The sequence below is a fragment of the Kogia breviceps genome, chromosome 2 (genome assembly GCF_026419965.1).
Source record: "Kogia breviceps isolate mKogBre1 chromosome 2, mKogBre1 haplotype 1, whole genome shotgun sequence".
Classification (NCBI taxonomy): Eukaryota; Metazoa; Chordata; class Mammalia; order Artiodactyla; family Physeteridae; genus Kogia; species Kogia breviceps.
In genome coordinates this window covers 48,341,818-48,365,999 of record NC_081311.1, presented here as the reverse complement: position 1 = coordinate 48,365,999, position 24,182 = coordinate 48,341,818, and the positions used below count along the sequence as shown (strand labels likewise).

The window sequence follows — 24,182 nt, the reverse complement described above, 5'->3', positions numbered from 1 at the left end:
TGTCCACTCAATCCCGTCCTCTTCCAAGATTCCCATCTCAGTGAACCAGCACCCACATCCATTTTTGGCCACATGCAAGAAACATGACTTTTCCTTGATGACTCCCTTTCCTTCACTGCCCACCTAATCAATCACCAAGTCCTGTGCACTGGATCTCCTAAAGGGCACTCAGAACCTTCCTCTTACTGTTTCCATGACCATCACCCTAGACCAAGCCTACACCATCTGCCATCTAGACTACTCCTATGTCAACCTGGCCTCTTTCCAACAAGGAATCTTTTCAAGATGCCATTCTGACCATGTTACCCGCTTTGCTGAAGCATGTCAGGGGCTTCCCATTGCACTTAGGATAAAGACAAGATTTTCAACATGAGTAGTATGGCTGCACTAGGTTTGGTCCTTTTCCAATATTCCAAACTTCATCTCATAGCTCCTTCCTCCTTGCTTTTCAAGCAGCACTGGTCTTTTCCTCAATTTCTCCAACTAACCATGCTCCCTGTCATCACATAACCCTTGCACACTGTTACCTCTGTATGAAATATTTTTTGCCTAGTTGAATTTATTCTCAGTTCAAGAGGCAGTTCCCCAAGGAAGACTTTCTAGGCACTATTAATTCTATCAATTGGTTCCATAATACTATGTATCCATATCAAGTTGTATTATAATGCAGGGATTATTTTGCATTGGTTTACTGTTATTATTTCTATATTACAGTGATTAAGTCTGTAAGCTCCCTCCTATTGCCAGTGTTAGCTCAGTACCTGGCACAGAATGGGCATGTAATAAATCTTTATTTGAGAAATAAAGGAAGGAAGCAAATAAAGACGTCTAAGAGAGAGGGAGGAATTAGGGAGAGAATGAAGAAATGAACACTCACATTTATGTTTCATTTCAGAATCACTAGAAACAGGTCAGCCCAACATGACATGGAAGTAGTCTACCTGAATTCACTCATTTATTGAACTAACATGTATTATTCATGGTTAAAGTAACATACTTTTTTCTGATTATGAACATAATTTGGAAACCATGGAAAAATACTCAAAATATAAAAGAGAACAATTCAGTCCAGTGATGAACTACTGTTAAAATAATTTGCCATGTTTCTTTCCAGGTTTTTTCTATGTATATATAGTATTTATATAAGTAGGATCATTCTGTATATAGACTTGCTTCTTTCTCTTAGTGATGTATGATGAACATTTTCCTGTGTGGTTAAGAATCCCTTGAACACATTGCATTTAAATTGCTAAAATGTATTCTATTGAAAGCATGTATGTGATTTGGACATCTTTCCACTCGTCAGATATTTAAGGGCTTGCCAATTTGTCACTTCTATAACTAACATATACATGATTTGTAGGGCCCAGAGACAAATAGGGTAGTGCGTGGACTTTTGTAGGAAATGGATTTGGAGAAAACAGGAGGCAGCTTTTTCCAAGTGGCTAATATTTGCTTAAGGATTGTTGGGCCCGAAGCAGGTGTCCTCAGAATGTAACCTATTGTTAATCATGGTAAAGAGCTTTTCGTCTCTCAGGTGTGAGTCCCGGCCGAAGTGCCTGATCCCGGGGCGGGTCTGCCTCAATCGCACCTGACCGTCAAACCCTGGGGTGAGGAAACCCTGAGGCTTTGGCTGGGACTAGAATACCGCCCCCGTACACTTGCCAGGCGCTCAGGCCACACGCCGCCACGTGCCAGGAGCAAGTCTCCACCCCCTCCATCTTCCCGCCACGCCCCTCACAAGCTGCTCTCCGAGGCTCTCGAAGGCTCTCCCCGCAGCTCCACCTCCAGGTGACCTCCGCAAGTCCTCCCGGCCCCCTGCAGTAGCCCCGCCCCTGGACCAGGGGCTCCGCCCCCGAAATCCGGGCCCCGGGGCTGCTCCGCCCCGTGGGGGCTCTCGCGAAGCGCGGAGGCGGGGCCCTGCGCGATGACGTGAGCGGGCGTGCGCGGTGACGGCCCGCGTCCCTGTTACTCAGCGGAGGGGCCGAGGCCGGACGACGCGGCCCGGAGTGCGGAGCCGCGAGCAGCGCTGGGTAACGGCAACGGCGACCGCCAAGACGGCGCCGGTTCCCGCCGCCGGGCTTTCCTGTCGCCATTCGTTGCGTTGCCGGGTGAGTACGGCGAATGCCGCAGGGCCGGGGCGGCCAGCGGCCCCGCCGTGTTTATGTTATTGTGCTGCCGCCACCGCCTCTCTTCAGCCTTGACCCCCTCCCAGGAGTGGGGGCGGGAGCGCGCGGCGGGCGGGGGGCGCGCGGCCGGCGGGGGCGGCGCGGGAACAATAGCAGCCGGGGAGGCGGGGGCCGGCCAGTGGGCGTGGGGCTGCTGGACCCAGGCGCGTCCCGGCCGACCCCCGCCCCAGCTCCGCCCGTGGGTCCTCGCGCGCCCTCCTCACACGGAGCGCGGGTCCCGCGTCCACGTCGGGAGGGGAAAATGGAGCGGGAGGTGGGTAGCAAGTTCTGAAACACTTCGGCGAAGGTCTGGACGGAGGCGCCTAGGCGGCCCCGCTCCGCCCCGGCTGCCTCCTCCGGCGGCGGGCAGCCGCAGAGAGCGCTTCGGTGGCCCGGTCCCGACGCCTGCCCGGCGCCCACGGGGACAGTGTTTTGTTTCTCGGTGGTTTCTTTGTGCTGATATTCTGGGCGAACGCAGGCGGCGGCGCCGAAAGAGGCTGGGGTGGCCTTCAGCTCCGGGCTGCGAGGAAGAGCCCGGGCCCGTAGCTTGGGCAGGAGGTGTCCGTCAAGCTCGGCGCGAGCTTCAGTGGTCAGCGCGCATTTCTCGTGAGGGTCATTCGGTGGTGACCTTTTGACTTTTTCACCCCACTCTCCCTTCTCTTTGTCTTGGACTTGAGTTCCCCAGTCCTTCGATGGGAGCTAAATCTGTTTTAAAGTACTGTGATGAACACTTTTCATTTTAATTTATGAAAGTTTCCCGTCATCTATGTACTGTGAATTTAACATGTTGACTGCATGGTATCAGACAATGTCCAGTGGTTACTATTTTGGCCTCTGAAATTCAGTGATCTTTACCGTAGAATTCTGGTCTGTCAGTCCATTGTGTTTTGAGATAAGCATCTAGCAAGTACTTCCTTGGTAATTAGAACATCTGTTTATTTCATTCATTCATTCAGCAACTGTTCAGTGTTGTACCCAGATGAGAGTTTGAGGGTAAAGAGAAATATCCTTTAATGGAAGAAGATACTTTGACTGAAATATAATTAGATGTACCTTTAAATGAGACGATTGTATAAGTGATATGGGTTAAAGAAGGTATAATTAATACTTTGGGTCATTTTACTATTTTTTAGTAGTACATCTGGAACTTCTAGCATAATGTTATACATGTTAGGAATTAGAGTTAGTTCGTTCCAAATGTACAACAGCTTTTATGTATTTCCTTACAGTCACTTGTAACGTTTACTTAAGAATCCCCTGCTGTGGGTTAAGCCTAGGAGGTCATAGCCTGTCAGTTAACGTGTTTAGTGCTGTATCTGACATAAGCAAGCAATCAAAATGTGCCTTCCTTGAAGATAGACCTGTCTTGCATCTGTGTCTCTAGCACCTAGCTTGGAATATAGTAAGTGTTCAATACAAATCAGATTGATGAAAAGCTCTTTATAATTGATAATATCTAAACTCAAGCCTTAACAAAAAACGTTTAATGTTCTCTGTAAAGTTTTGGAAGCCTCATGCAAACTGTCACTTCCAGATGGCTAAATGATCAGTTCATATATAATATCTGTCTCGACAATCGGGGCTTTTGAATCACTTCCGTATTAATTTTTTTTTTCTATCACTTCTAAACCATTGGCTATCCTAAAATTAAACCTTGTCTAAAATATTTTTTTAATATGTGTGTGTGTCTGTGTGTGATATGTATGCACACACAGACACACACAGTGATATTTCAACAGGGTCTAAAATGATTGCATTTATCTTTTTGTGAATATTACTTGAAAAGTTTCTGAATACTCCTTTTTAAGTGGATAAGTTAGAACAAAGGAAACACATTGCCTAAAAGTTTTTTTTTAAGTTTTATTAGAAATGTTTAATTTTAAATTCTTCCTTGTACTAATACTATTGGTGAGGCATATGGACCTAAAACTCAAAATAATATTAATATATCTACATTACATCTTTTTTCCACTTAATACGTTTTAGCATTTGCTTTGGATATGAAAGAATTTGAGATGAGCTTATTATTCTCTGATTTAGAGTACAAATAAAGAAATAAAATGGTACTTTGTTAAGATAAGGGATGAAAGTCTTGAGATACTAAACTTTACTGCTTTACCTATGTCAGATTCCAGTAAGGGTTACTGATACAAATCCTCACTGTCAGGCTATACATGTGTCAGACCAGAGGGTTTTTTTGCTTTGTTTTATAAATTCTGTTGGTTTTTAAAAATAACAGCTTTTTCAAGAAACCCCATACTTATTAGCAGTCACTCCCCATCTCAGTCTACATTACTTTAAAGGAAGAGATAGCACTGATTCTGTTAGTAAGTATATTCCAGTAATGAATTTGAAAAGGGCTCCCTTTAAGTGTCCTGGCAGAGTAGGAAACTATATCCTTCGTATTCCTTTATATCCTGGGAGAAAGGCCAGTTGGAAAGAAATTAGTTTAAGAATGAATTCTACCAAAATTAATGAAGTTATAATCTTAACTGTTTGCTCAATGCCTAATATTATGAAAATAACCTTGTGATGATACTCAATTCTCAGCGAAACAACTTGAAGTAATTTATTATGTGACTAGTCACAAACTATCCTAGTGGCAATTAAGAGCTTGTTTAATAGAAGTCCGATTCTTCATGTCTTTGTCAGTGAGTTGAGTTTTGACATATTTGAGTCATCTAGATAATTGAGATGCTTTGTTGCATGTGTATAAAATAATATCTGATATTAAGATGCCAGCTCTCTAGAGGTCTCTGGTCAAGTCAGTGGTATGGATAGTAGTCTTTTCTGACTCATGTAGTTCAAGGAAGTCATTATAGCTACATAACTTTAGATATATGTCATTTGCCTATACCTGTGAGCTATGAAGCTTATTGTTTTAGTCATGAGTTATTTACATGAACATTTACAGCTGTCTTCTTGCTCTAATGCAGATTAACTTGAGTTTTGATTTCAGAAATGAGTTCTGAGTCAATAAACTTTACTACCTAAAAGGTGACAGGAGTATTAAAATAAGCTATCCTGTCATTCAGGGAAGTAGGTGGAAATAGACCTGTCCAAGAATCAGACCTTGGTTCACTTCTCAGTTCTGTCATCAGGACTTTGTCATCAGCAAGCTCTAGAGTTGTGTACAAGTGGCTAGAACTGTAAACTGAGGCTGTTGGAACTCTTTTTTTTTTTTTTTTTTTTTTTTTAAATAGAAACGTTGTTACCCAGATAGGTGGTTCTTCAGAAAATATATGGGGACAAAAAGAGTCCTTCTTGGGTGATACCAGAATGCCTTGTCAAGAATAGCAATGAAAGTTAGACTTTTGTAATCTACAGAAACAGAAAATTACTGAATCAAATATTTTCTGTAATATCTATTCTTTTTTTTTTTTTTTTTTTTTTTTTTTGCGTCTCCCGTTGCGGAGCCCTGTAATATCTATTCTTAAAAATCAAATAAAAAGCTTTTACTCATTCCACAGCACCATGCTTACTAATGAGACTTCGTGCTTTCAGATACTTAGTGGAAAATGTGAAAGTGAAGAGTTTATTAGCCTTACGCTTATGGTCAGGGATAAACTTAAGGCATATCTAAACAGTGAATTTATGTTTTTAAAAGATTATGAGGGCTTCCCTGGTGGCGCAGTGGTTGAGAATCTGCCTGCCGATGCAGGGGACACGGGTTCGTGCCCCGGTCCGGGAAGATCCCACATGCCGTGGAGCGGCTGAGCCCGTGAGCCATGGTCGCTAAGCTTGCACGTCCGGAGCCTGTGCTCCGCAACGGGAGAGGCCACAACAGTGAGAGGCCCACGTACCGCAAAAAAAAAAAAAAAAAAAAAATTATGAGAGGGCTTCCCACAAACGAACAAAAGCCTACCCCAAGTCTCTAGGCAGGCCAAATTTTATTGAAATCCAGTTTTTAAAATTATATGTGGATGTGGGGCTTCCCTGGTGGCGCAGTGGTTGAGAGCCCGCCTGCCGATGCAGGGGACGTGGGTTCGTGCCCCCGTCCAGGAAGATCCCACATGCCGCGGAGCGGCTGGGCCGCTGAGCCTGCGCGTCCGGAGCCTGCACGTCCGGAGCCTGTGCTTGGCAACGGGAGAGACCATAAAAGTGAGAGGCCCGCGTCCCGCAAAAAAAATAAGGCCTTTTAGAGAACTTATTAACTGCCATTCTTTTTCAGGGTGGTGGGTAGTATGACAAATATAGCAAATATAGTGTAAATATATGCCTACGTCTCCTGCATCAGGTTTGGTTAAAATCTGCCAATTCTTTAGAAAGTTAAGGTGCCCAAACATAATAGTGGCTACTAGCATGATGTTACAGAGTCATCCCTGAGTTACAATCCATGCTCCAAATCTAATTAACTGTATGGCATAGGCTAGTTCAGGTTTTGTAACATCTTTCAGCCTGTTTTATTATCTGTCAAATGAAAATAATAATAGCACATAGTCTCATAGGGCTATGAGGATTAAATTAGGTACTGCAACTACAGTACCTGGAACACTAGATTTAAGTATTAAGGAAATTTTAGCTGTTGTTATCACTAATTATTTTTAACTTGGAACAAATGCAAAATGCCAAGTAAATTTAAAACCAATTTCATGTACAGTATACATTCAGATTCTCCAGAATATACCAGTTTTTTTTTTCCCCCTCTGCATCTCCGGGGGTTTATTTAAAATTTGATCATGTCATCTAATCTGAATTGACTGAAATGATTTAACATTTGGATCAGTAATCCTCTCTGCCTTAAAATTTGGAAATGTTCCCAAAGCAATATTAAAGGGAAAATTTGCCACATTCTCTAACAAAGTTTTGCCACGTTTACCTTTCCCACTGCAGAGAATTGCCTAAGCTTTCATAGGTTTATTTTGACAGATCTCTAAAGGAATGGGAATCCAGGAGCTGTGAATAGTTTATCAAATGTACCCACATTTGAAGAAAATGGAATACTGTTCATCTTTTAAATTTAATCTTACTGAAATCTTTGACTCGGTGTGAAAATTGCAAATTTGTGGAGACTGGGTAACCACAACAGTTCATTAACCATTTTCTAAAGATTATTAAGTAGCATCTAGAAATATTATCTTTCTTTTCTATGTTTTTCTAAGTTTTCTGTGTAGTATTTCTGTAGTTATATTGGTACATCAAATTTCTTGCTCCTGCTTGCAGACAGCAACTATGAGATGATGCTGGATTTGCACAGGCAGTATTTATTGAGAAGCCACTCTATACCAAACCAGGTATTAAGTGATGTAGGGGCCACAGGAAGTCGAAGTCAGTCTCTACGTTCAATGAGTATAACTTGATGGGAGACAAGAACAAACATAAGTGCATTTATGTCCTAGTACAAGAAACAAAGTATTGTTAGGCATTTCATTGGGAATTTCTTTAGGCATCAGGCCTGAGAGCTGGATGTTGGGGCATTTGGGGACTTCTGAACCATACATCTCTAGCCCTGCCTTTTAAAATATACTGACTAGACAAACCACAAAAAGCGAGATGTCTTCTCTCTTGATTTCTGGTTAAAGTTGAAAGTGTGGTACAGATTAGTCAAAATCTAAATCAGAAGAAAAGGCAAACCTTATAGTCACCTCATCCATTTTGGAACACAACAGGGCATCAAAATAAGTAAATGAAAAGTATGAAGATAGGTAGTAGAAAAGATGCTAGTCAAATGTTAACTGGAGTCCTCCAACTCTACTGTATTGAAGCTCTGAATACTGAAGGTTAGATTTATGGTAGGAGTACTTTCTTAAGCCTTTCTCTGATATTGAGAAGTGTGGGCTTCACTGCTTCCTGTTGCTGGGGGACCTGAGCCCCATCATATTTCTGGGGCCACTAGAAAAGAAAAACAGTCAAGCATACCTGCCTTGCTTGGCATGAGGCATCAAAAACATCAGGAGATTGCTATTTCCTAAAAGCTATTAATGAGAGTGGAAACCCACCATTCCCTGCCTTGCTTCTGAGAGGGTGATTCCCTCTCAAATGCCATTTGGGTCACCCAAAAGTGAGATAAAGGAAAGCCACCACTGTGTAGATCTCCCTGTGACTTAAGGGTCACTTTTCAGTCAAAACAAAAACCAAAGCATCTGGCTTTGTCTGTTACTGTTGAGAATTTAGAAGTCTTAGTGATTTTAGTTTATTTACATTTTATTTATCTTTTGACTCAGTAGTGTAATCACTTTGGTTCAGAATTCCAAAGATTTAAGTAGATATACAGTAAAAAGTTTCCTTTCCACCCTGTGCAGCCCAGCCACCCCATTCCCTTGCGTGGAAACAGTGTTAGGTTTCCTGTGAATCCTTCCAAAGATCGTTTATGTGTGTGCAGATAAATATACAGGTATATAATTCCTTTCCAAAACCTTTGGTCCAGATGTATTTCAGAATTAAGGTTTGGGGTTTTTATTTGGGGGGTGGTGGTGAGGGAGGACTGTGAAAAAGTAATATAGTGCATCTGCTATATTATCCAAAATCCCTAGTGGGAGGTAGTGTAGCATCCCATAATCAAACACATTAATATTTCTGAATTGAAAGCATAAATAGTACAGTAAGGATAAATAAAAATTATAAATAGTCTTATGGAATTTTTGGTCAGGCTTGACACCAAATAGGTTTGTACTAAACTTAAAAGAAACTTGTATTTCTCAGAGCTTTATGGATTTCAGAATTGCAAGTGAGGGATTATGTATTTTACATATATATGTCCTCTGCCTCCCCCATTTTTTATGTAAGATGCATACCATGCACATACCCTTCACCTTTTTAACTTAACTGTCTAGCTTAGAGGTGATTTCATATTAGTCCTATCAGTACATAAACATCATGCTTATCCTTTTTTTTTTTTTTTTTAACACCTTCATGGTATACCATTTTTCTTAGCTTGGGCTGCTATAACAAAATACCATAGACTGGGTGGTTTAAAGAACTGATATTTATTTCTCACAGTTCTAGAGGCTGGGAAGTTCAAGATCAAGGTGCCAAGAGATTTGGTTCCTGGTGAGGACTCTTCCTGGCTTTCAGATGTCACCTTCTCACTGTGTCCTCACATGAAGAAGGAGTGCTCTACTCTCTCTTCCTCGTTTTACAACACTAATCCCATTAGGGGGGCCCCATCCTCATGACCTGATTGATTGACCTTGTAAACCTGATTACCTAGGTTATTATCTAGGGGTTAGGGCTTCAACGTAAGAATTTGGGGAAGATTCAAAAATTTGGTCAGTAACACCGTCATACGGGCCATACAGGTCATCATACATCATACAGGTCATCGTACATCATACAGGTTACAGGTGTAGCATATATTTAAGTAGTCCTTTTTTGAGGTACATTTAGGTTGTTTTCAGTCTTTTGCTTTCAAAAGCCATGGTGCCATGGATTACCTTGTGCATACATAATTTCACACTTGTGTAGACATATGTGGGATACACCTCCAGAAGTGGAATTGCTAGGTCAGAGTGTATGTGCATTTATAATTTCGATAGATATTACTGAAGGGCCATCTGTAGAGGTTGTTTCACTTCTACACATTCCACCAGCCCTGTGTGAGGATGCCTGCTTCTTTCCTCACTGCCAGTATGAGTGAGATTCAACATATTTTGTCTTTTAAGGACTATTGGTATTTTTATTGTGAAGTATCTATATCCTTGCCTATTTTTAAATTGCTTTGTTACTCATTCTCTTAGATTTGTAGGATTCTTTTTTTAAAAAAATTTTATTTATTTTTGGCTGCGTTGGGTCTTTGTTGCTGCATGTGGGCTTTCTCTAGTTGAGGCGAGCAGGGGCTACTCTTCGTTGTGGTGTGCGGGCTTCTCATTGCAGTGGCTTCCCTTGTTGCGGAACACGGGCTCTAGGCATGTGGGCTTCAGTAGTTGTGGCTTGCGGGCTCTAGAGTGCAGGCTCAGTAGTTGTGACACACAGGCTTAGTTGCTCCGCTGCATGTGGGATCTTCCCAGCCCAGGGCTCGAACCCATGTCCCCTGCATTGGCAGGTGGATTCTGAACCACTGTGCCACCAGGGAAGCCCTGTAGGATTTATTTTTATAGGGAAATAGCTCTGTGCTATTTTTTGGAAATATTTTTTCCAATTTATCATTTGCCTCTTAAAGTTGCTAATGATGGTTTTGTCATGCTGTTGTTGTTTTTTTTTTCTCAGTAGTTAAGCTTACCAGTCTTTACTGACTTCTAAATTATATGCCATGGTTAGCAAGTCTTTCCCTAATTCCAGATTATATGAAAATTTGCAAATGTTATTTCTCTAGTACGTCTATGAAGTGGAACAGAGAAGTGGGTTGGTAGGTAAGAAAAATATGCGATCCAGTTAGTAAAAAGGTGAATATGCAGGAAAGGAGATGGAGAGCACAAATAGAGAGGTTGGGCTTTGTTAGAGAGAGATCTTCCATCAGATAGGAGGGAATGCAAAAAAGCTGTGTGTTCTTCCAAGAGAATTTGGTGGCTGGAAGATGAAGGCTTATCCTCTTGGCTTTCATCTTCTCTCATGGTTTCTGTTTTCTCACTGAGATTGGTATGGCCAGAGGGGGATGGGAGTCTTTGAATTAGTTTGCTAAGAAGTATTGATTATTCATATAATGGTTAGAAGTCTTGAATTTAAAGTGATATCAGTCAGCCTGGTTTTGAGATTCCCCGCCCCACCCCCAGCATTATTTATGTGGTTAGATACAAGCACAGGTAAGGCAAATGGTTCAGTTCCTCTGGAGTGAGGTTTTGCCAGGTGTCACAGTTCTCCCGAGAAACAGAATCAGTAGGAGATATAATTGTATGTATGTGTATATGAAGAAATTTCAAGGCATTTGCTTACACAATTATGGGGGCTGACAAGTCAGAAATCTGTAGGGCAGGCTGGCAATAATCTCTTGGACAGGAGCTGATGCTGCAGTCTTGAAGCAAAATTTTGTCTTCCTTAGGAAAACTTCAGTTGTGCTCTTAAGGCCTTACAGCTAGTGGATGAGGTGCACCAACATTATTGAGGATAATCAACTTAAAGTCAACTGTGGACTTTAACCACATCTACAATACCTTCACAGCAACACTTAGATTAGTGTTTGATGGAATAACAGGACTGTAGCCCAGCCAAATTGACACATAAAACTAGGTCAGTATGAAAGAGTGGAATTCTGCCATTTGCAGCAGCGTGGATGGACCTAGAGAATATTGTGCTTAGTGAAATAAGTCAGACAGAGGAAGTCAAATACTGTATGATATCACTTATATGTGGAATCTAAAAAATAAAACAAATGAATGTCTATAGCAAAACAGAAACAGACTCACAGATATAGAAAACAAATTAGTGGTTACCAGCAGAGGAAAGGAAGGGAGGAAGGGCATGATAGGGGTATGGAATTTAAGAGATAAAAACTACTATGTATAAAATAGGTAAGCAACAAGGATATATTGTATAACACAGGGAATTATATCCATTATCTTGTAATAATCTTTAATGAAGTATGATCTGTAAAAATTCTGAGTCACTGTGCTGTACACCTGAAACTAATATTATATTGTAAATTAACTATACTTCATTATAACTTTTTTTAATTAAGAACTTTTTTTTTAATGAAAAGGAAGAGGGAAATGAGGGCTTTTAGAGGGAATGCTTAGAGAGGAGTGGTGATGAATCATGAAATCTAACATGGACAAGAAAGGAGGTGAAGTCAGGATGCATGGTAAGGAAGTGGTAGCATCAATGTATTGGAAATTTCAATTAGAATTGTTGCGGGTAGTTGTCAGATGAAGTAAGAGAACTAGAAGGATTGAATGTGGTGGTCAGAGTAGGATGCTTGAAGTAGAGATTTGACAGATATAGTAGTTTCTGGCAATTATAATGTCCAGGGTAGCCTTGGGATGGGCTACTGAGGTGGAATAGAGGGAAAAGAGGAGACCAAAGAATTAAAGGGGCTGAAGTATTAAAGGGGTCAGTCAGTGTGCATGAATGGTAAAGTCAGCAAATGGTGAGAGGAGTAAGGGTACATACTATGAACCAGTGCTGACGTCCTAAATCAATGGGAGAATTGGAGGAAAGGTAGATGATGAGAAGGAATAGTAAAGTTAGTATAAATTGGCTGTTTGCTAGTCACAAATTAGGAATTTCAGAAGGTCCAGTAACAGATTTGGGGGCTGGGGGATGAGGAATTGGGTAAAATGGAGGATATACACAGCAGATGACCAGGAAGAGTAGGACTTTTTCTGGGATGTGAGATGTGGTGGTATGAATCCTGCTACTAGGTAGGAGAAGATGGCCATCAGTTCAACCGTTAGATGTCTCTGTGGCAGTGTTTTTTAAATTGCCAGTCTTGACCCATTTGTGGGTCATAGAAGGAATTTAAGAGATCATGACTGGTGTTGTTGTTGGGTTTTTTTTTTTTTTTTTTTTTCGGTACGCGGGCCTCTCACTGCTGTGGCCTCTCCCATTGCGGAGCACAGGCTCTGGATGCGCAGGCTCAGCAGCCATGGCTCACAGGCCCAGCCACTTCACGGCATGAGGGATCTTCCCGGACCTGGGTACGAACCCGTGTCCCCTGCACTGGCAGGTGGACTCTCGACCACTGCGCCACTAGGGAAGCCCTAGTGTTGTATTTTTAAATGAAATGCAATAGAAAATGTCAGAGTGTATCACAAGTAATAAAGGACTAAGATAAGAATTTTTAAACAGCTTTATTGAGATTTAATTCACATGTCATTACAGTTCACCTATTTGAAGTATGCAGTTCAGTCTTTCTCATATATTCATGAAGTAATGCAATCACCACAATCTAATTTTAGAGCATTTTTGTCACTCCTGAAAGAAACTCCATGCTTATTAGCAGTCATTTTCCATTCCTTCATGTGCACATGTACACACCCACACTCCCTGCCCCAGTCCCAAGTAACTACTTCCTCTTTCTGTCTCTATAATAAATTTGCCTATTCTGGACATTATGTAGCATGTAGTCTTTTGTGACTGCTTATTTCACTTAATATAATGTTTTCAGGGTTCATTCATCTTGTAGCATGTATCAGTATTTCATTACTTTCTGTGGTCTAATAGTATTCCTTTGTACAGATATATCACATTTTATTTATCCTCTCTTCAGTTGATGGGCATTTGGCTATAATAAGTAATACTACCATGGGGACTTCCCTGGTGGTCCAGTGGTGAAGAATCTGCCTTCCAATGCAGGGGACACAGGTTCGATCCCTGGTCGGGGAACTAAGATCCCACATGTTGCGGGGCAACTAAGCCCACGTGCCTCAACTAGAGAGACCACATGCTTCAAACTACAGAGACCACGCACCCTGGAGCCCACGCGTCACAACAAGAGAGAGAAAACCTGCATGCCACAACTAGAGAGAAGCCCGCGCGCTGCAACAAAAAATCCCACATGTCGCAACGAAGATCCCATGTGCCGCCACTAAGACCAGACATGGCCAAGAGTAAACTAAATAAATAAATAAATTTTAAAAAATAGTACTTAAACAAAATAAGTAATATTATCATGAACATTCATGCACAAGTTTCTGTGTGATTTATGTTTCAAGTCCTCTTGGGTATGTCACTAGGATTGGAGTTGCTGGTCATACGGGTAATTCCATGTTTAACACTTGGAGGAACTGCCAAACTGTTTTTCAGGGTGGCTGCACCATTTTACATTCCCACCAGCAAGGTATGAAGGTTCCAGTTTCTCTACGTCCTGTTAATGCTTGTTACTGTCTGTCTTTTGATACAGCCATCATTAATGGGTATGAAATGGTATCTCATTGTGGTTTTGATTCCCATTTCTCTGATGGGTAATGATGTGGATCATATTTTCATGTGCTTTGTATATCTTGGGAGAAGTGTTCAGACCTTTGCTCATTTAAAAATTGGGTTATTTATCTTTTTATTAAGTTGCAAGTGTTCTTTATGTAGTCTAGATACAAGTTCCTTATCAGACAGGTGAGTCACAAATATCTTCTGTTTTGGTGGTTGTCTTTTCAGTTTCTTGATATCATTTACAGCACAAAAGATTTTAACTTTATTGAAATCCAATTTATATATTTTTTCTTTGTTTCTTGTGCTTTTGGTGTTGTATCTTAGAAACCACTGCCTAACTCAAGGTGATGAAGATCACTCCTATGTCATCTTCAAAGAGTTTTATAGTTTTAGCTCTTATGTCTGTGATTCAGAGTTAATTTGTGTGTGATGTGAGGAAAGTATCAGACTTCATTCTTTGCATATGGATATGTAGTTCTCCCAGCACTATTTGTTGAAAATACGGTTGACCCTTGAACAACATGGGTTTGAACTGCACTGGTCCACTTATATGCAGATTTTTTCAATAAATACGTAACTCTACAAGATACAGGGTTGGATGAATCCAAGGATGCGGGTGCCGGTAAATAGAGCTGACTGTAAAGTTATACCTAGATTTTCAACTGCATGGTGGGGGTTCAAGGGTCAACTATACTGTGCTTTCTTATTAATGTCTTATCATTCTTGTTTAAAAAAATTTCTTTTTCTGGACTCTCAGTTTTATTCCATTAATCTGTATGTCTGTTCTTACGTCAGTCACCCTGTCTTTCTTATTTACTATAGCTAAGAATTGTTTTATGAAATTTGTGTTTCAGTTGTTTGTACTTACATATAGATATATACAGAGGTGTATATGTAATGGGTTGTGATGTAAAATGCTTGAAAACCTCTGATTTGAGCTTGTGGCTCCCTGCAGCAGTTCACTCTCTGGTGGCAGTTTAGTGGGATGTGCCCCCTCTTGGGGAATGTACCAATAGGGCAGGTTAGAGGGCCTGTCTGTGGGCACATGAATTCCTTTTAGATTGGAAGACTGATTTTTTTTTTTTTTAACCTTAGTAGGCATTGTGTTCTTTTTTGATGTATGTGGACCAAAGAAGGGTTTAGAACAACTGTGGGAATTCCTAAAGAATTAATCAGATGAATTTAAGGATTAGGAAATGAAGTATGATTTGAAATTTTGAAGTTAGCAGGGTTTTGTACAGGGCCAGTCTTTCATGGTCCACAGTTTTAAAAAATTATTTTAATATATTAAGCATGTCTGTATTGGATAACTTTATTATCTTGATCCTGTGTGTTTTCCTGTAGGCTGTTGTAAGTTTTTATCATGTTGTCTTAGTCTCCTCCATTTTATTAAGACATTATATGTGAAAAATTATAGAGGTAATTTAAGGATCATGTTAATTCAGCCAGAGACAAAAATGTTTCAAAGCTCGGCACTCCAGGGTCTGCCAAGGCTGGTCTATTTTATTTTTTCTTTAATCCTAGGATATTACCCTTCAGGGTCCCAACATAAAACCAGGGGTGTTATCAGCCCCATATTTCCCTACCCCCATACTTTGTTGGTTCCTTACCTCTAATATTTAACACCCACTCTGTAACACCCAGCCTTGTAAATCTGTGAAAAGTTCAGCTTGGCTTGTCAGCCACCTTTATGGGATGGGCAGATGCCCCATGAGAAAATGGCCACCACGTGTCTGGCTCACTTCTGAAGATTTTCTTGCTGTCCCCGATCGTAGCCTCCATACTTCTTTTTACTGCCTTTTTATCACTGTGATGCCTTCAAAGAGGTATTTATGTTTGTTTTTCTAATTTTGCCTGGAGGAAGGGAATGTCCAGTTTTTCTATTTGCTCTCAGTAGGAGAGTTGGTCTAAATTACCTAGTTCACCATTAAAAGGGAAAGCAATTTGTTAGCATAATGAAGCCTTATCTCATAAAATTACCTATTTGAAATTTTATTGTATGTGTTTCTAGTTTTCTCTCAGGGTGAGAGTTTGGGTACCAGTATTCTTACATGTACAGTATATATTCATTATATATACATTATAGCAGTTATTAGAGAAATGAAATAGGATTAAGAGTAGAAAATGGGGGAAACAATTGGCAAAGAAAATAATATCATTGCAAAGTTTGGGAGAAAGATAAGGCAACATTTTCATGTCTATCAGGAATGAGAAAGGGCAGTCACACATAAAAAGAACTGACATACTTATCGGCATGATATTGTCATAGTTATAAGGCTGTAGAATCCTACATAGTGTGGAGGAGGCAACGAGAAGTATTTACTGTTATGCTGAGTAAAATTTTAAAATTTGTTCTGCAGAGAAATCACAGGAGAGCCTTCTAAGTCATTAAATGTGGAGGGGTTGACTTTGCGGCTGGACTTAATGGTTGTGCCTTATAGCATTATATACTAGCACAGCCACTAGTATAGTAAGGCATTGCAGAGAGAACTTAATTCTATGAAACCCATTATTAATATGATATATGAAATGTTGCTGATTTTGATTTAGTGTGTTATCTTCATATACATTTATGTATGTAAATTAACTTATGGTCTTCATGAGTTCATTTATGTTCTTTTTCCTCCAACTCATTTGTATATTTCTGAAATTTCAGAATTACAGAAATTTTCTGTCACTCTTCAACCACTGTAATTGAAAAGCAAAGTATCTCTTTTGTAGTCCGTTTTTTCTTCTGAAAAAATAAGAGATATTGGAGATGTTCAGTCTTAGATTATTTTATCGGTAGAGTTTTGGTTGATATTTTAAACTTTAGAATAGGAATTGTTTCTTTTTCTTTTTTTATTTTTTTATTTTTTGCGGTACACGGGCCTTTCACTGTCGTGGCCTCTCCCGTTGTGGAGCACAGGCTCCGGACACGCAGGCTCAGCGGCCGTGACTCATGGGCCTAGCCACTCTGCAGCATGTGGGATCTTCCCGGACCGGGGCACGAACCTGTGTCCCCTGCATCGGCAGGCGGACTCTCAACCACTACGCCACCAGGGAAGCCCTAGGAATTGTTTCTTAAACTGATTCCATCTCTTTCATGCCCCTGCTTTCCTAATGTTCATGCAGTGTATGTGTCATAGAAGACTGGTTTAAAATCCACGTTTGTTACACCTGCCTATAGAATCTGCTATTACTATCTTCTGGTGGTTTACAACTGATCATTTAATCACCTTTTTTTTTTTTAATGACTGTATTCTTCCACACCTCCTAGCTTTTATTAAGGATGTTCAAACATAAAGAGAAATTGAAAGAATAGAACAGTGAACACCTGTATACTGCCACTTGGATACAGTTGTTAACATTTCGTTATATTTGTTTATTTCTCTCTTAATAGAGACTTTTTTTTTTTTTTTTTGCTGTATTTGATCTTTAAAGCATCTCCTAAAATTAACACATTCTCTTACAAATGTCATATTTGGGGCGGGAACCCTTAATATTTAGTCTGTGTTCAAGTTTTTCTAGTTGTCCATTTGTAGTGGGTTTTCTCGAGCCAGAATTCAATCGAAGTTCATGCATTACATTTGATTGTTGTTACTTTAGTCACTTTTAACTTAACTACAGTTGTCCTACCTCCACTTTTCTCCCCCATGATCTTGGCATCTTGAAGAGATCAGACCAATCATTTTATAGAATGTTATTGCATTCTGGGTTTGTCTAATTGTTTCCTTATGGTATTAACTTTTATCCCTGACCAATGTGTTTCCTAAAATCAGAAGGTTGGGTCTAAAGGCTGCATTATATTTAGATTTTTTGGCTTAGTTGCTGCTGTGTACATTGTATTGATTCATAACACGAGGCATATCATATTAGGTGTCTACCTGAAATGTGATCATTTGGTTAAGATGGTATTCACTAAATCTGTCTGTTATAAACATGGTGCCTTTGCAATTAGCAGTTGACTGGTGAGGTGATACTTTGGTTCCCTCCAAATATTCGGTTTCCCAGCACCCTTTTACCTGATGTTTTTAGCGTATATTGATAAGCCTTATCTAAACCAGTTATTTCATTTGGGGTTGCAAAGTGGTGCTTTTGTAACCTTATCATCCTTCTGGATCTATTAGCCAGCTGTCTTCCATTAAAAAAACCTTTCCCATATCAACTGAGATCGAACTACAGTTCTACCCGAGAAGATCAGGGATATGCTTATTTTCCTTTGATGTATCAACTCTTTAACTCTGAGAATTCTTTCAACTCTGAAACTCTGAACTCGATTTCAACTCAAAATTGGTGACTGGTCATCTCCAAAGGTGTCAAATCATTTTATTTCTCTTTCTCTCTCTTGGTATCACAGAGATTTGGGGTTTTTTTTTGGCGGGGGTGTGTGTAGTCATTTAGTCACTATTCCTTTTTTTAGTAGACTTTATTTTTTAGGAACTTTAGATTTACAGAAAAAATGAGAGCATATTACAGGGAGTTCCCATATACCCTGCACCCAGTTTCTCCTGTTATTAACATCTTACAGTAGGATGGTACATTGGTTATAATTAGTGAACTAATACTGATACATTATCAATAGCTAAAGTTGATAGTTTATTCAGCTTTCCTTGGCTTTTACCTAATGTCCTTTTTCTGTTCCAGGTATCCCATCCAGGATACCACATTACACTTAGCTTTCATGTCTCCTTAGGATCTTCTTGGTTTTGAGTTTCTCAGACATTCCTTGACTTTTTTGATGATGTTGACAGTTTTGAGGAGCACTGTATGGGTATTTTGTAGGATGCCCCTTTATTGGAATTTGATGTTTTTCTTATTTTTAGACTAGGATTATGGGTTTTGGAGGGGAAGATCACAGAGGTAAATTGCCATTTTCATCACATGATATCAAGGGGACATACCATTAACATAATTTATGACTGTTGATGTTGACCTTGATCACTTGGCTGAGGTAATGTTTGTCAGATCTCTCCCCTCACGCCTTTCCTGGTGTGTGTACTATTTGGAAGAAGTCACTGTGTGCAGCCTTGAAGAATGAGGAATTATACCCTCTCTCCTTGAGAGTAGAGTATGTGAATCATTTAGAATCCTGCTGCTTGAGAGATTAGTCTCTTCTCCCATTTATTAATTTATTCAGTCATTAATATCAGTATAGATTCATAGGTATTTATTTTAATTTTGGGGTTATAATCCAGTACTACTATATTTTGTTCAGATTGTTCTAGCTTTCGCCATTAAGAGATCTTTCAGTTGGCTCCTGTGCCCCTCTGATTTACCTCCATCAAAGTGGGTGTTTTTATTTGTTTTTTTTTTTTTCCGGTATGCGGGCCTCTCACTGTTGTGGGCTCTCCCGTTGTGGAGCACAGGCTCCAGATGCAAAGGCTCAGTGGCCATGGCTCACGGGCCCAGCCACTCCACGGCATGTGGGATCTTCCCGGACCGGGGCACGAACCCGTGTCCCCTGCATCAGCAGGCAGACTTTCAACCGCTGTGCCACCAGGGAAGCCCATATTTGTTTTTGAGGACATCCTTACTTTCTGGCACTACAAGATACTCCCAGTTCATCTTTTATATTTTTTGCCCCAGACCTAGAATCAACCCATTTCTCCAAGGAGTCCACTTTCATTTTATTGGAGAATGGTATTAGAAACAAAGATCTGGGTGAGATGTGCTTATTGCTTCCGGGATGTGGTTTCTTTTAGGAACTCTCAGCAGAGTAAAGAAATGAATATGTATATATTGACACACATGTATCTAAATATGTGTCTATATACATGTCTGTAAATGTTTCTATGTGTAACCATCTCTGTCAGTATTAAAGTTAACATGAGTTCTTGATGTCTTCCATTCTAATCCTTTACCACATTAATCATTCTGGCATTCTCCCCTTATTGGTAATAAATTTCCTCCAACGGTGAGAAACCTGCCTCCCACCATACACCATCCGTTTACTTACTTGTTCAGTTCTAGTATGTATATGTGTATAGCAGTATCAAAATTAATTTATACCCGAGTGGAAACAACTGTATCAACTAAGAGGTTTTTTTTTTTTTTTTTTTTGCTGCTCCATTCGTTGGGAATTTCTCTGTATATAATCATCTCATCTGCGAACAAAAGCAATTTTTTTCTTCTTTAACAATCTCTATACCCTTGAATTTCTTTTGTTGTCTTATTGCAATAGCTATAACTTCCAGTATGATACTGAATAGTAGTGGTGAGAGGACATGTTTACCTTGTTCCTGAGTTTAGAGGGAAAGTATCCAGTTTCCTACCATTAAGTATAATGTTTTTTTGGTAGATGTTCTTTATCAAATTGAGGAATTCATAATCTTAAATTCTGTTCCTAGTTTTCTGAGAGTTCTCTTTTATCATGAACGGGTATTAGGTTTTGTCAAATGCTTTTTCTTCTTCTGTTGGTATGATCATATAATTTTTCTTCTTTAGCCTCTTGAAGTGGTGGGTTACATTTATAAATTTTAGAACCAGCCTTGAATTCCTGGAATAAAACCCCCTTCGTTGTGGTATAGAATTCTTTTTATACATCACCAGTGAATCTATTTGGTCTTGGTGCTTTCAGTTGAAGGTTAATAACTATTGATTCAATTTTAGGCCTATTCAGATTATCTGTTTCTCTTTGTGTGAATTCTGGTAGATAATGTCTTTCACAGAATTGGTCTGTTTCATCTAAGTTATCAAATTTGTGGATACAGATTTTTTCCTAATATTCCTTTATTATCCTTTTGATGTTCTTGCAATTAGTAGTGATGATCCATCTTATTGGTAATTTTTGTCTTTTTTTTTTTCTTGCTTAGTCTAGCTATACATTTATCAATTTTATTCATATTTTTGAAAAACAGTTTTGGTTTTTGATTTTTTTCTCTATTTTCCTGTTTTCAGTTTTATTGATTTCTACTCTAATTCTTATTGTTCTTTTCTTCTGCTTGCTTTAGGTGTCATTATTTATTTATTTATTTTTGATGTTCAAATTGTCCCAGATTTGATCAGTGGGAAATTTTTAAGGTGACTACTCTGTCATTTAAAAAATTTATTTATTTTTCGCTGCGTTGGGTCTTCATTGTGCGTGAGCTTCCTCTAGTTGCATCGAGCGGGGGCTATTCTTCATTGCAGTGTGTGGGCTTCTCATTGCTGTGGCTCCTCTTATTGCAGAGCACGGGCTCTAGGTGTGCGGGCTTCAGTAGTTGTGGCATGTGGGCTTAGTAGCTGTGGCTTGTGGTCTCTAGAGCACAGGCTCAGCAGTTGTGGTGCACGGGCTTAGTTGCTCCGCGGCATGTGGGATCGTCCCAGACCGGGTCTCGAACCCGTGTCGCCTGCATTGGCAGGCAGATTCTTAACCACTATGCCACCTGGGAAGCCCTACTCTGTCATTTTGATCTGACCTGGTTGGTCATGGAGTGCTTCCTGGCTTTCTGGCAGTATAAGATGTCTGTGTTTCAACTTGTACAGACCCTGACTCAACCTGGAACACTCCATTTCTTTAAGAAATTAGTTTCAGTCTTAATTTTATATGATTGTTCATTTCTTTCATTCACATTTTGAACAGATTTGCTACACAGGATCAGCCTTTTTGGTTTTTTTGGTGGTCTGCAGAACAACTAAGGCCTCCAGTCCATGCTAGTATTCGGTGTAACCTTCCTTATTTCAAAACCAGAACATTGTTCTCGTCAATTTATGTGGGCATAAAGACACTTTAAGTTACATAGAGCCATACTCTTCTATGAAGTCCCTGAAAGTGATTTGTACTTCAGCAGTTTGGACTCCTGCTGTATTCAGATATAATTGAACACCACATTGCTATACCATTTTAAGAAGCTAGAAAGTTGAGTATACAGTATTCTAAATGATTTGATTTGGCTTTTCTGCATTTCTACAATTATTTCATCATTTATTTTTGAAATGTTTGAACTTTAACTTCAGGGTTTTGTTACTTTTTCTTTAAAAAATATTTACTATGTGCCAGCACTTTACAAATATTAACACTTATTTAATCCTTCTAACAACCTTGTAGGTAGAGATTATTTATTATTCTACCCTCTCCTCCATTTTACAGATGAGGAAACTGAGGCAGATGAAATTAAGTTAATTGCCCAGGATGATGGAGCCAGAATCGGTTTTTAATCACTGCTTTGTGCTGCCTCTCCTCTGCTGGTTAAGTGGAAGAGTTGTTTGTGATTCAGCATCATATTCTCCCTTCTTTTCACATTAATTATGGCATGATGGGTGTGACATTGCAGGCACCAGTTATAAAGTAATAGAGTTTTGAGATTCCTAATTAGAAGAATTCAGAGCCTTGTGTATCATTGCTCTGAGTTATTGGCCCTTTGCTGCAATTATTTTTGGCCAAGAGACAGACATTTTCATGAATAATGATAATCTCCACAAAGATTGAGGTCTCTTTTTTAAAAAGTTTATTAAATCCATTAAGAATACGAATTTTAAAGTACTGTATTCTGTGATGATATAAGATCAAAGGAGAGTAAGTGAGAACACTTATAAGGTACAGAGAGCTAAATATTTGTAATAAGTTTATTGGTGTACATAGTTCCTGCTGGCACTGTGTAAGAAGATGTATTATTTTATGAAAAGAACATATTTTATTGGAAATCCTAGGTTCTTGGATCAGAATTCTAAGTTCCAGTTCTTTGATATGTTAACATGGAGTCCACTGCATCCTACTTCCTGGTGTAATTTTGTCATTCTCTCCCTCCTTGTAGTTACTAAGGCCTGCTGGTTCCCTAAGGTCAGGGCACACTCCTTTTGAAAAGAATATTTTCCAGTGCTAAAGAGAGAAAGAGAGTAGTGGGAAGAAATTTTCCTTTTTTTTTTTTTAACCAAATGCAAGTACATATAGAATATTGGGGAAAAAATAAAGATAAAAAGGTCAAAACTATCCATAATCTTGCTAATAATGTTTTGGTATATTTCTTTTGATGTATTCTGTGCATGTGTGAGAGAGATTATATATGTTTATGCACATGGGTTCACGCATACATGTATATGTTTAAAGGGATCTAAAAGTAGTGTTAGTATATATAATTGGGGACTAGAGTAATGGTAACTGCTTTGATTTGATTAGGGATAAAGCCTAAAGAAATATATTTTGCTTAAGAGAAATGTGTCCTTAACAGAGTAAGAATTTTTATGAAAGAAGAGATTTACAACATTGGTTTCTGTACCTTGGTCTGCTAAGGTTTATTACCATCTCTTAACTTTAACAGTGGAAAACATAGGAAGGAATTACAAGGGTTCCATGAAGTTTAACTGTTTTCACGGTAATACTAAGATGCTATTTGCCTTTTTCCATGCTTGTTCTCAAGAGTTTTTCAGAGGCCATGTGGCCTGACCTGTGATTTGGTAACAGAGTGAGTGCAGAAGCACATGAGAGAATCCAGCTGTCTGAAATTAAACTGGACAGGAAAGGGATTTGAAAAAAGGTAAAGCAGTGACGCTCTTCTCACTAGAGTTTTAAAAAAATAGTTATTTCCCATCAAAATGCTAGTTATATTAACATGTAGTAGGTTTGTTATTGTTATTTTTAAATAAGTTTTTAAAATTTAAATGCTCAGTTTTAATGTCTAATATAGTAAATATTGATAGATATAATCCACATAAATAAAAGTTCTTTGGGATTCTCAATAATTTTAAAGGGTTTAAGGGATCCTGAAACCAAAAAGTTTGAGCTGCCACATTATATAATATTAAAAAATCATTTGGTAATATCACTACCTCTCTTATCAGAAGAATCTTGGGAAGCTGCCAAGTCTCCCACGGACAGGTATAAAATTTCCAAAATTTTAAATTTAAAGTTAGAATTTTATCATTGGTGGTAAATACTGTCATTTGTTTTCCTTGAAGTAATAAGCTCACTTTGTTCATTTTCAAGAAACTATCTTCCGGATACTCTAGGCTAAGTAATGGTTTGTCCGTTTTCTTTCAAGTAAAATAGTGTTCCATGAAAAAGTGGCTCACAACTCAAATAGTTGCATGGTGCTTTTTTTGACAACAGTTATTTTTCAGTACACAACAGAAGTGCTTGTGTGTACTTCCCATTTCATCATACATATAATTTAGATCTTCCTGTTTTATGTTGCACCAAAATTTAACTGCAGTGTGAAATCTGAAACCATATAAATAAAATTTTCTTGCTCTATTATATTAAACCCATTGGTCTATCTTGTATTTAAATAAATCTTTTGCCCATGCATTGGTAATTTGGAAAATATTGGTTGAATGAGGTCTACAGATCTTCTAAATGTTTATATATTTGATCATACC

General features: G+C 39.2%; 1 protein-coding gene across 5 annotated transcripts in view; it reads left to right on the top strand.

The window, feature by feature from the left end:
* The first annotated feature begins 1,884 nt into the window (after positions 1 to 1,884).
* MAPK8 (mitogen-activated protein kinase 8) overlaps positions 1,885 to 24,182 on the top strand; it is a 105,751-nt gene continuing 83,453 nt past the window's right edge. For 3 of the 5 annotated variants that reach the window (XM_067025205.1, XM_059051976.2, XM_059051977.2), the window contains exon 1: positions 1,953 to 2,111. The gene's annotated coding sequence lies outside the window, so the exon portion shown is untranslated. Of the gene's footprint in view, positions 2,112 to 24,182 lie in introns of all 5 variants that reach the window. The other 2 variants (XM_067025204.1, XM_059051978.2) reach the window with 2 other exon arrangements.